This window comes from Lampris incognitus, chromosome 1 (genome assembly GCF_029633865.1).
Source record: "Lampris incognitus isolate fLamInc1 chromosome 1, fLamInc1.hap2, whole genome shotgun sequence".
NCBI lineage: Eukaryota > Metazoa > Chordata > Actinopteri > Lampriformes > Lampridae > Lampris > Lampris incognitus.
The window spans coordinates 28,931,426-28,944,823 of record NC_079211.1 but is presented as its reverse complement, the minus strand read 5'-3'; the positions used below and the strand labels follow the sequence as shown (position 1 = coordinate 28,944,823).

Genomic DNA, 13,398 nt, shown 5'->3' with positions numbered 1-13,398 from the left:
ACCGACCAGAGGAGGCGCTAGTGCAGTGACCAGGACACATACCCACATCTGGCTTCCCACCCGCAGACACGGCCAATTGTCTCTGTAGGGACGCCCGAACAAGCCTGAGGCAACATGGGGATTCGAACTGGTGACCCCCGTGTTGGTAGGCAAGAGAATAGACCGCTATGCTACCGGGAAGCCCCTTGCAGACATTGTGTTGAGTGGCAGCTTGGCTGGAGAAACACCACACAACACTGAAGGCGACTTTGAGACCTAACTTGCATAAAAAAATGCATCACAAAAGAGAATTCACTGCTGTGAATATTGCAATTAACAAGCGTGTTAGAAATGAAATAGCTGGATAAAATTGAAGGTCAATGGATTGAACTCTATTAGGCTTGCGATATGAACGTTAATTTGTAAAGACAGCAACAACTTACGCAGGCAGGGGTGGTGGATTTTCTGACTCAGTGTCACCTCCGTATCAGTCATCTGATGGAAGATGAGTTGGCACAGTGATAATTTAATTTGCCACAGCATTTTAATTTAATCTGGCTTCAGGGCTGTTATTACAGCTGTACATTCTCTACAGATATTTTCTCAGAGTCTTACAGAAGCTTGTAATGTTTTGAGCAACACACACTGGAATTGTGTTTATCGTGAACTGCGGTAAACTAATCAACTTGTAAATAATTTACCAGTTTCCGAGAACTGCTAATTCGCTTTTTAAGAGTCTCTGAATTCCTCTTGACCAACGTTAAATGGGTGGGGGTTGGAAAAGTCATAGACAAAGTTCATCATCCATAATTGCACACTGACTTCCCAAAATTGTGTAGAGTATGAAAACAACTCGGAAGAAAACATCCAGCGGACACTTGATACTCCGGTTATGATGGAATACAGTGATTTACTTGCATTGCTTTACAGCATCAAAGACATATGAGAGACAACTTTATGATATTAGAAATGCTTTCCTTCATTTCAGTGGTACAACACAAGTGAGCAGACTTGGACTCAAAGGCTGCTCTCTGACCATCCCTCAACCTCCACAACACTGCACATGATGGAGAGCCCTGCCAAGCCAACAGATGTGCTAAATTCCAACGGCCATTCCCTTTAACCCTGCTTTCATCTTCCCATTCTAACTCCTTTGTTTGTTTGTTTGTTTGTTTTTTAACTGATTTCCTCCCTTTCTGTGTACGTCAGCATGCATTTTTTGTTGTTGTTGTTGTTGTTAGTTGCTTGGCTGTCTGTGGCAGAAAATTGAGCTCATATGGACCTTGTTTTGGGTCAGCTGTATCAGACATCGGTCTGGACGGGATGTCTGGCTTGGGTCAGACTTTGTGTGTGTGTGTGTGTGTGTGTGTGTGTGTGTGTGTGTGTGTGTGTGTGTGTGTGTGTGTGTGTGTGTGTGTGTGTGTGTGCAAGAGAGAGAGCAAGAGAGGGAGAGAGAGAGAGAGAGGGAGAGAGAGATAATCAAAGAATTACGTCGGTTTGAAGATAAACAACCCTGTTCCCTTCCCTTGCCCACATACACAAACTAGTCAATCTGGGATTTACAAGTGACACAAACTCTAAAGTTTAGAGAAGGAACAGACAACACCTTGATTCCGACGTGAGCTGCCCAACAAACCTCTATTCATATCCCAACATTGAGACCATACATGCCCGATGACCACAACATTTCTAAAGGCCCGGTCACTTGGGCCAAGGGATGGACAAACAGTGATTCATAGACTTGATGGCTGATCCACAGGACCAGTTTTACTTCTGCCGTGGGCTCTCTCCGACCACCCTCGGCTAAAATGTGAATTTTATGTTCGACATCGTGTGAGGAGTATGCAGAGCATGTCTAACACAGTGCCACCTTGTGAGGAAACACAGCCCTCTGGTGCCATGGTAAAATGCTGTTATTTACAGAGGTCTAATAAAACACATTTCTATGAGCTCCCCTCTCCTTGTTCCCCCCGTGAGTAATGGGATTCTAATGTACTGAATGTTTTTGTTAAACATGGACTCAAGTTTGTCAGTGTGCAGAAGAGCCCTCCACACATTTACAGAGGTCCTTAAATTCCTTCTCAGGGTCTGTATCCCAGCAGCTGAGTGAGATGCAGGGAGGGGAGGGGCGTCCCACAAGCAAATTAAAGGCAAAAAAAGACGGATCACAAACACTCGTAAAGGAGGGAAAGCAAGAAATGGTTGGAGGTATTTTAGAACAAAACCTAAAAAAAAAAAAGTGTGGCTAAGCGGGAAAAAACATTGCCAGCAACTGTTGAGAGCCCATGTTTAGAGCACACGGTGAAAGCTGCCATGTGTAACTGACCACCTGCCAGCATGCACACCGACCCTCTGCAGCACATTCTCAGAAACACTGTCATCTGAGGCACTGTATGCTAATGTTCAAAGGAGTAAATACTAAGCATATGAGTGCTTTTAAAATCAAAATCAAAAAATGTTTAAGTGTTTACAGCGATACATAACCCAGCTCTTGGCCAAAGGGTGCAACGGCGCGACCAGTCCACACCAAGGAGCACAAAAGCTGGCCCGAGAAAACGTGAGTCAGTGAATAAAAGTGGAAATGGATATTAAAGAATGCAAGCAAAAGTCTGCTAGGTACGTGCAGCACTGAGCTGTGGCACCTCTCTATAGGAGGGTGGCAGGGGCAGTGCCTCTCTCCCGGAGGCAATGTGACAGGGTGCTGTGGCTTTAACCCGCTGGCTGGCTGCCCCTTCCACGGCTGTGGTTACGCACGGGGAGGGGGGTGTTTGTGTCTAAAGTGATGCTGCGCTCTTGGCACGGTGGAGCCACAGTGTGATCACACAAGAGCCTCCATGTTTACCACAAGAGGGAGAAACCTCAAGTTGCTATGAGCTGAAATCCTCTGCAATAAAAATGGAAAAAGGAAGCAGAGAGGAAACAATTAAGAGATGCTTTTGTGAGATACTCAGTATGTTCCCCATTAATGGCGGTAATCTGCTCCCCCTCACTTTCTGTGCTTGGAAAGCTGCAGCATTGGGCTGCTGGCTTCACAAGACAGCTGGGCAGAGCAAAAGGTCGTGGAACGTGTAATCAGCGTGGCTAGGCATCCCACAGGCCACAAGGCTCACCTCCCATTTACACAAAAGCACAAGTCACACCAGGGAAACACTGGCTCAAAGGCTACACACAAAGCCCAAACATGTGGCGGATTGCTCAATGCAGGCCAGCCCAGACAGAGACACAGAAACCACAAGTCTGTCACTGCCTCCCACACATGACATGAACTCCACACAGGGTCACTGTTCAACACGACAGCTGCAACTGTGCAACCAAAGCACTGCCACCGGTCGACCTGTGGCACTAAAAATCAACCTGCAGCAACTCGAGTTAAATACATGTCTTGTAGCGTCGATATCAAATATCCCTGCAGCTTTGCTGCATGCTTGGTGTGGACACATTTGCATTTTTCACATTTGGACATGTTAAATTGGTCACATTTTATGGACACATAAATCAGCGAGCGAAGAATACCATAAAACGTGATGATGAATGAGAAGACATAAAAGTCAAGTGAATGAGCGATACAAGGGGTGTAAAAGGAGAGAAAATGAGTGATGCAGAGAGATAGAGAGCGAGCGAAGGAGAGAGAGATGGAGAGCAAGAGAGAGCGCGTAGGGAAAAAGAAGGGATTGTTGTGAGCGTGATTGGGATCAGGCTCCGTGTTATGTCCTCCTCTCCCTGAGTCAGGACGTGTCTGGACTTGTCGTCCTAACTAGGCCCAGACACAATCTGCCACTCACAACGTTTCTACCAACGCCTCAACACAACACATCTGCACAACTTATGTCTCTTCCCAAACGACCAATGTCTGAAGTATGTTCAAGTACAAAAGCCAAGATATTTGCTGTCAGACACTAGTGCTGATGGCTATCATTGTTGCTGTTCGAACGCAAGGATGCTGTCCATCTGCTGTGCACCAAACTAACTATCATATCAGAATCAGAATCATGTTTATTGGCCATGTAGGTCTGCACATACATGGAATATGACTCCGGTTTCGTAGCTCTCTCAATGGAATAACAACACAAAATACAACAATTTTCAGATATAGACACAAGGATTGACACAGTGGCGCTGGCAGCCATAATCCTGTACGCACCGCGTACTATTAGCCAATGACATTAACACCAATCATCGGCCTTCAAATGTATTTGTGTCAAACGGCGTAAGTGGCTTTAGGTACGAATAAAATCATAAAAAAATGTACGCACGGAGCGTACAGGATTACGGCTGCTGGTGCCACTGACTGACTATATACAGGTGAAATAAGAGGTGATAAAGTGCAGTGGTGTGGAGAGTATAAATTAAATAAACAAAAACAGAAAAAGTACAAGAGAGCGCAGAACCGAGGTGACCGTCCATGGCGCCATCTTGATGACATCTTGATGAAAATCAGAACTCCTGGTAACAAAAGTAACTGTATTGATTATTGATTGTAGGTGTTGAAGTGTGATGCTGTGACTCGAAGTATTGTTGAGCTCGAAGCAGTTTTAGAGTCACTTTAATCTTGGTCATTTCTGCCGTTTTCAGTAATGGTTCCCAGCTCTCAGAAACCACAGGGTGTGTTTCTTTCATCTTATTTGTTATTAAAGTGGCAGATAATTGAGTCATACCTTGCTCTCCTTGACATGGGTGAATTAAATTAAAACGCACAACTTTTGAATAAAGTGCTTTGTTTTTGATTAATGAAGAAAACAGATGGTCCTTCTACCTAGTCCCCCCATGCACACCAAGCAGAACAGCAAGGACACATATTAAGTTTGCAGCCCCATGCTGTGTGTTACACGGTGTATGTAGCTACAGGAGAAACTAAGTAGATGGGTGTGTGTGTGTGTGTGTGTGTGTGTGTGTGTGTGTGTGTATGTGCGTGTAAAAACAGATAGATGGAGAGAGAGAGAGAGAGAGCTAGCGAGTGAGCGAGAGAGAGAGAGTGACAACAGGAGGCACATTTCCACTGAGTGAGTCACAGAAAGCTCCTCAGCATGCCGACAGGCCGAGCGGCGTCCATACGACACAGGCCCAAACTCATTACTCAACTTTTATTGAATTTGATGTGTAAAGAAAAGAGGGTGGGAGGGGGACCTGCACTCTCTCATTCTTCCTTCCTCCTCTTTCTTTTTTTTCTTTCCTCCCCTCCCCCAGGGCTCCTTCTCTGTCAGTCTGCAGTAGTGTATATCATGCAGCGGCAGCTCGGCCTCAGACAGTTAATGCAGACAATAATAATTTCCTAATGTTGATTCCAGTTGGGATGACACACAGGAAACAACAAGGAGCCATCAAGTCCTGTGACAAACTGGCTGTTTGTCCATGCCACCTATTAGACCAAACCCAATTAGGATATTGCCAGATTCCTCGAGTTTGGGTTTAAATCTTATCTGGGCTTTTTTTTTCCAGATTTTGCCAGTTCGATTTTGTGCCTCGGCTAGATAATTTAGTCAAAGTGAACCAAGATGTCTGTACGTGGTGCAATGATTTAAGATACCTGGTGATATGAATCATTGATCATTCTCCTAAACATAATTTGGGGGGTGGATGATAAGTGTAACAGTGTGCTCTCTGTTGAGTCCATCAAAGATGAGCTCTGACAGAGGCACACAGAATGTCAATTTACCTCGCACATAAATGTCTCTGGTACGACAACAGTTTTTTTCAAGCTCTTCTCTTTTTTCAGGATAACCGAATGGAAATCTTGACTTATGTCCATGAATGAGCCTGATTGTCTGCACGGGTTTTGATAGTTCAGAAAGTCCCAATCCTGCACCGACTGCTGGATGCTAAATCAGATTACTGCTCTCAGACAGTCTCTTCTTGTCCATGGCTCATCTGCGTTACACGTTATCGCCATGGTTCCCAGAGTCATGTGTTGGCGAGGAACGCTCCCTCCTGGCATCAGCAGACCGTCGCTGTGCATCCCGTGATCACACCTACCGCGAGCCGGCTGCCAGCTGGATGGGTGAAACCGTACGAAAGCGGCCCGGGCAGGTCTGTGTTTACTCCACTCCCAGGGCTGTTTGCATTAGCACTGCCACTGACTAGCAGCTTAGCATGCAGAGCGTGAGACGGAGAGAGGCTGTCTGAATAGGAGAGAGAGAGCGAGAGAGAGAGCGAGAGAGAGCGAGAGAAAGGAATGGAAAAGAAGACAGCGAGCAAGTGAGCGAGAAAGTGAGGGTGACAGAGCAGGGAATGAAAACAGAAGAAAAAAAAGAGCCAGTGATGGAAATTAAAAAAAAGTAGGGTAGAGCAAGATGAAAAGGAGGAGAACATATGGGGGAGAATGATAAAGTTTGGGAGTGTTAACACATTGACAGGTCCGGAGGGGAGCCTCATTCCTCTCTGCCCCTCGGCGCACCACCGCCTCAAACAAAAGGCAGAGCAGGAACAGAGGAGGTCTCTGACCCTCGCAAGGGAGACCCTCTGATGACCCAGCAGAGACAGGAAACAGGAAGTGTGACCCCCGACCTTTTCAGGAGGGGAGAATGGGGAGGGAATGGGGGGGAGATACTCCTGTAATGCTGCAACACGTCACTCTGCGAGTCACAACAGGCCCGGGATGTGCAGATGAGATCACAAACTGCAGCGGCACCAACTGCTTAGAAACAGCTGGAACGCACCAGGGAGAGCTCAGCTGTCAACATCACAGTGCTCTCACAACTCTTTTAACAGAAGAAAAGCGGGGCATCTACAATGCAGCTGTATAACTGAGACTGGATTAAAAGCCAAACTTAGTCGGTGCTGCTGCTCATGCAGAGACAGACAGGTAGAGACAGCGTTTGCTGCGGTTCTTGGTTGGGGGCTGAAGAAGAGGGAGGTGGGTCCCTAGTTTGGGCAGCAGGGTTTTTATAAGCTGGCTGTGTGATAATTACACTCGGGGGTGGGGGGGGTAGTGTGTGAGTGAGCAAGGGGGTAGATTGGGAGGGGAGAGAGAACACGCGCGCGAGAGAGAGAGAATGGCAACTCTGGTTTGGGCCTCAAGGTTTGGGGGAAGAGAGGAGGGGATGGGTAAAAGGGGAGAAATGGAGGGTTGGATGGAGAGGTGGAGGTATGAAGGGGGTATGAAGGCTGCTTGGGCCTCATTAACAGGCAGACTAATTGGAAAGAAAAGAGCCCTCACATGCTCTGTCTGACCTCCCAGACGGCGGGGGTGAATGTGGGGGGGTTGGAGAGGAGAGGGTCTTGGGTAGTTGCTGGTTGGAATCTGAAATTTAAGGAGCCAAAGTTCCTCGGGTGTCGAGTTAACATGAAGTTAGAGGACTAATACAAAACAAACGGATCATGTATGTTGAATGTAATACGGACACACTGTCCCTCACCAATAGCCTCCAGCTCATCTGGGGAGGTTTATACCAGGTGTCACACTTCATTTGAAGAACCCTCATGGCTAAACCCCCATTCCCAAATAAAGTAGGATAACAGCCCTCCTCCCGGCCTGCACTTCCACAGTCCTACTCTGCAGACATAAAAAGCTAGAGGCCTGAGAGGACGAAGCACCTGAGGGGACATATTAAATAACGTTTGAAAAACCCTCAGTAAATAACATCAAACAGAACTCACCTCTTTGAATGGAGCAGCCATAATGGCTGGGTTAGAGAGTGTAAGTTTACAAACCAGGAGGCCAGGTCTGACACCCACGGTGTCCATTAGTCTGATTGTAAGCATACCCTGTAGGGAAAGGTCACTGGATGGTGGCCCGTCTCAGGAACCGGCTTTAGCTTTTTATACAGCGTGATTATAGTGTGTATTGCCACAGCTCTATTTCAAAATGACATAAATGTACTCTACGATGATGCCTCCAACAGCCATGCAAGGGCCCGCTTTCATCACGCTGCGTACTTTTAGGTGTGTCTAAGGTACACTGTTTTAAGTACCCTCTGGAGCATGTGCAGTAAAATATGTGTATCGTGTATCACACAGTCTGTGTTGTGTGTGTGTGTGTGTGTGTGTGTGTGTGTGTGTGTGTGCGTACACACACACGTGAGTGTGTGCATGAGTTATAGTATATACACCGATCAGCCAAAACATTAAAACCACTGGCAGGTAAGTGTATAACATTGATTATCTCATTACAATGGCACCTGCCAAGAGGTGGGCTATATTAGGCAGCAAAGGAACAGTCAGATCTTGAAGTTGATGTGTTGAAAGCAGGAAAAATGGGCAAGTGTAATGACCTGAGCAATTTTGACAAGGGCCAAATTGTGATGACTAGACGACTGGGTCAGAGCATCTCCACAACAGCAGGTCTTGTGGTGTGTTCCCGGTATGCAGTGGTCAGTACCTACCAAAAGTGGCCCTAGGGAAGGACAACCAGTGAACCCGTGACAAGGTCATGGGCACCCAAGACTCACTGACACACATGGGGAGCAAAGACTAGCCCATCTGGTCCAATCCCACAGAACAGCTACTGCAGCTCAAATTGCTGAAAAAGTTAATGGTGGCTATGATAGACAGGTGTCAGAACCCACAGTGTATCACAGCTTGCTGTGTATGGGGCTGTGTAGCTGCAGACCGGTCAGAGTGCCCATGATGACCCCTGTCGACTACCGAAAGTGCCTACAATGAGCACGTGAGCATCAGAACTGGACCATGAAGCAATAGAAAAAGGTGGCCTGGTTTTATGAATCACGTTTTCTTTTACATCATGTGGACGGCCGGGTGCGTGTGCGTAATTTATCTGGGGAAGAGATGACACCAGGATGCACTATAGGAAGAAGGCAAGCTGGCTGAGGCAGTGTGATTCTCTTGGCAATGTTCTGCTGGGATACTTTGGGTCCTGGCATTCATGTAGATGTTATTTTGGCACATCCCACCTACCAAAACATTGGTGCAGACCAACTACTCCCTTTCATGGTAACTGTATTTCCACGATGGCCGTGGCTTCTTTCAGCAGGATAATGCAGGCTGCCACACTGCAAAAATTGTTCAGGAATGGTTTGAGGAACATGAAAAAGAGTTTAAGGTGTTGCCTTGGCCTCCAAATTCCCCAGATCTCAATCTGACCCAGCATCAGTGGGATGTGCTGGAAAAACAAGTACGATCAATGGAGGCCCCACCTTGCAACTTACAGGACTTAAAGGATCTGCTGCCAACGTCTTGGTGCCAGATACCAGACGACACCTTCAGAGGTCTTATGGAGTCCATGCCTCAATGGGTCAAAGCTGATTTAGCGGCACAAGGGGGACCTACAAAATATTAGGCAGGTGGTTTTAATGTTTTGGCTGATCAGTGTACATTCTGCTCCGGCATACACGAGGTGTCGAGAGCACACTGCCTGGGCCCTGGTGGCTGCTGTGGCTCGGAGGAAGTGAGACTGCATGATGGAATTTGTGGTGCTCGGGATCTGGTTTATTTTCCACCCTGGATTCCTGTCCTACCTGCAGGATTTTCCCAGGTTCTGGCTTCAATTAGGCTGGGAAGCCAGAGGCAGAAAGGGGCTCTGAGAGGAGAAAGGAGGAATGGGGGGGGGGGTCGACAGAGCTGGAGTCTGTCACACACAACTCAGCACAGCCGGGAAGAGGGAGAGACAGGGGAGACAAAATGGGGGAGGCAGAATGAAGGGATTAGGGAAAGATGGAGTTAAGAATGGCGGGAGCAGAAAGATTTGAACTGAGTGCTGAGAATTCTTATGACAAGTAACATGTACATGTTATGCTCTCATACAGCAGAGGAATTAGACGGTTTTAAAGTGAATGGTAACATAAATACAAAACTGCAATTTCACCTAAGGGGTCTAAGAAGTTCCCTAACAAGGATGTCTTTCATAACTAAAGGCATTTCTTGACCAACCAGTGTTATGTGACCGAGAGGAGCCTATCAGAATAATCCCCAGAGCCTCGACCCGGCAAATGGCAAACTCATCTGACAAATGAGAGGGAAACGCTCTATAATCAAAGACCAATCACATAATTGCTCTATTTTGCCACTAGCTCAAGCGTCTCCTCTGAGATTAGGAGGAGAAACCTGACACTCTGGGAAGTTAAACAGATGTTCAGAAAAACAAACCATCTCCTGAGGACAAGAACAGATCATCAAAATATGGAAGATGTTCTAAATTTAAGAACTGCGAAGACTCCAGATATGTCTCAGGACTGAGATTCAAATGGTGCATGCATGTCGACACAAGAGCATTCGCAGGGTAAAACACAGGGGCACTTACACACCACAGTACTCAGAAAACAGAGAAATCTCCGGGTCACACGGCATTGGAGAATTTCATCACCTTGGCCTTGTGGCCGAGGAGAACAACACTAATCGATATCCATTTATCACTCCTTGGTAACACAGGCACCACTCCATAAAACACGACTTGACACAGGAATGTGCTGGACCGTGCAAAAAAAAAAAAGTTCAAAATTATCCACGTCTCTGCGCTGTCCTATACTGTTTAGAGTTTCCAAGTTGAGGAGGAATAACTTAAGGGGAAGCTCATTTCTCCTCATCCATTTATGGGGCACAGCTCACTTTAAACTTGGCTGTGGTAAAGTCATGACATCAGCCGCTTTAGGCGTGAGAAAGCTTTGTTTTATAAGCACAGGGGGGAAAAGGCTTGTCGAAAACTTTTTTTTCTCTCTCAATGTTTAGTTTAGAGGGTCTAGGGTCTCGTTGCCAGACTGTCTCTGTATGCACAGATTCTCCGATCAACGCTGACAATATGAAAGATGACACATTTCCGCTGCTTAGTCGCATTTCACAAGGCCATCGTCACGGAGCACTTAGGGACTAGAGGAACGTAACATTAAACCTTGAAAGGAGGTGAATTCCTTGCAGGAGTCCCATGTTCCTTCTCACTGTAAGAGCGCATTGCTGCAGACCTTTATACTGCATAATAGAACTTCATATACAATGAGTTGGGACATTCATGGTGAAAAAAAAAAAACTAGGCCAGGTTCCTGGAAGTTGAAAGAGACATTGGTTGCACTCGTTCGTTGGGCCAAAAGCAGACTCGTGTTCCTTCAGATGGAAAACGTGTGTGGAATAAAAGTACCTTGCAGGACTTGTAAAGATCAACGTGTGAGCGACCCATGTCCCAAATCTGGAGTTGGCCAAGCGTCTGGCCATACAAAGTAAATATAAAATAACAATATCTTGTGGATTCTGTAGTCTGGAACATTTAAACCCGCACATGCGTTAAACACACAGCAATCATGAGACTGAAGTACTGCTGTTATAATTAGCATGGTACATTGTTGGTGAGCCTCCAGGAACATTACAAGTCAGTAGACTCGGATCTCCGTTGTTGGCCTATTCTCAAACACACAACAAAAAAACAAAAAAAAATGGTGCAGATGAAAACAATTATCTGTGCGCGCTGGGCTCAACTCTCATGTCAGATGTTGAGTTAATCCATTTTTGTAAGCCAAGCAACATCCAGAACTGGGGGCAGTCTTTCAACAGGCAGGGCGGCAGAGACCTTGTAAAAATGCTTTACCTCCTCTTCCCTTAAACATCAACACTTTCGCCAGCGCATCCGGAGCTCGCTCACACCATGCCCATTCAGCACAGCCAGGGTTAGAGGGGACTGCTTGACAGATTAATGTATTCAACAAGCTTTACCACAATCATAAAGTATGGCTGTGGCATTGCCTCTTCGGTCAACATCGGGTTGTTCCACTCGCAGGCGTGTTTTTCATACAGTAGCACCAACGTGACTGCGGATTGAGGCGTTTTCCAAATGCACTTCCACTTACAGCACTTCTATTGTTAAGGGTTTTGCAGAACCTGTAGGAGTAACAAGTGGTGAAAAATAAGAGATCCATCATTATGTGAAGTGACACATTCTTACAAAATGATCACATACAAAAATATGGTGAAAGGGAAATGGGCTGTCTATATTTGGGTCACAGATCATCCAAGTCCAAAAAACTGGCCTTCATAGATCAAGGCTCATAAAATGATGACTCATAGACAGTATCCCCCACCACCTCTTTTCCCCCCAATTATATCCAGCCAATTACTCCACTCTACCGAGCCATCCCGGTTGCTGCTCCACCCCCTCTGTGGATCCAGGGAGGGCTGCAGACTACCACATGCCTCCGCCGATACATATGGGGTCGCCAGCCGCTTCTTTTCACCTGACAGTGAGGAGTTTCACCAGGGGGACGTAGCACGTGGGAGGATCACGCCATTCCCCCCAGTTCCCCCTCCTCCCCAAACAGGCACCCCGACTGACCAGAGGAGGAGCTAGTGCAGTAACCAGGACACATACCCACATCCGGCTTCCCACCCGCAAACATGGCCAATTGTGTCTGTAGGGACACCTGACCAAGCCGGAGGTAACACAGGGATTCGAACCGGCGATCCCCATTTTGGTAGGCAAAGGAGTAGACCGCTATGCTACCTGAACGCCCCCATAGACAGTCTTTACATTCTATATGATATTTACTGTAAACCTGCAGAAATTATTATTTTCTGTAAACAGATTTAATGTGGTTTGGGATAGAGCAATTGAATTATTCTAATTCTATACAAGATAAAAGAACAACAACACTGGATATACACTCACTGGCCACTTTATTAGGTACACCTTGCTAGTACTGGGTTGGACCCCCTTTTGCCTTCAGAACTGCCTTAATCCTTCGTGGTATAGATTCAACAAGGTACCGGAAACATTCCTCAGAGAGTTTGGTCCATATTGACATGATAGCATCACGCAGTTGCTGCAGATTTGTCGGCTGCACATCCATGATGCGAATCTCCCGGTCCACCACATCCCAAAGGTCCTCTATTGGATTGAGATCTGGTGACTGTGGAGGCCATTTGAGTACAGTGAACTCATTGTCATATTCAAGAAACCAGTTTGAGATGATTCGAGCTTTATGACATGGCGCGTTATCCTGCTGGAAGTAGCCATCAGAAGATGGGAACACTGTGGTCATAAAGGGATGGACATGGTCAGCAACAATACTCAGGTAGGCTGTGGTGTTGACATGATGCTCAATTGGTACTAAGGGGCCCAAAGTGTGCCAAGAAAATATCCCTCACACCATTACACCACCACCACCAGCCTGAACCGTTGATACAAGGCAGGATGGATCCATGCTTTCATGTTGTTGACGCCAAATTCTGACCCTACCATCTGAATGTCGCAGCAGAAATCGAGACTCATCAGACCAGGCAACGTTTTTCCAATCTTCTATTGTCCAATTTTGGTGAGCCTGTGCGGATTGTAGCCTCAGCTTCCTGTTCTTAGCTGACAGGAGTGGCACCCGGTGTGGTCTTCTGCTGCTGTAGCCCATCTGCCTCAAGGTTCGACGTGTTGTGCGTTCAGAGATGCTCTTCTGCATACCTCAGTTGTAATGAGTGGTTATTTGAGTTACTGTTGCCTTTCTATCAGCTCGAACCAGTCTGGCCATTCTCCTCTGACCTCTGGCATCAACAAGGCAT

General features: G+C 46.6%; 1 protein-coding gene across 1 annotated transcript in view; it reads right to left on the bottom strand.

The window, feature by feature from the left end:
- The window catches only part of gpc3 (glypican 3), a 139,888-nt gene that overhangs the window by 24,738 nt on the left and 101,752 nt on the right, over positions 1-13,398 (bottom strand). The window lies entirely within an intron of this gene.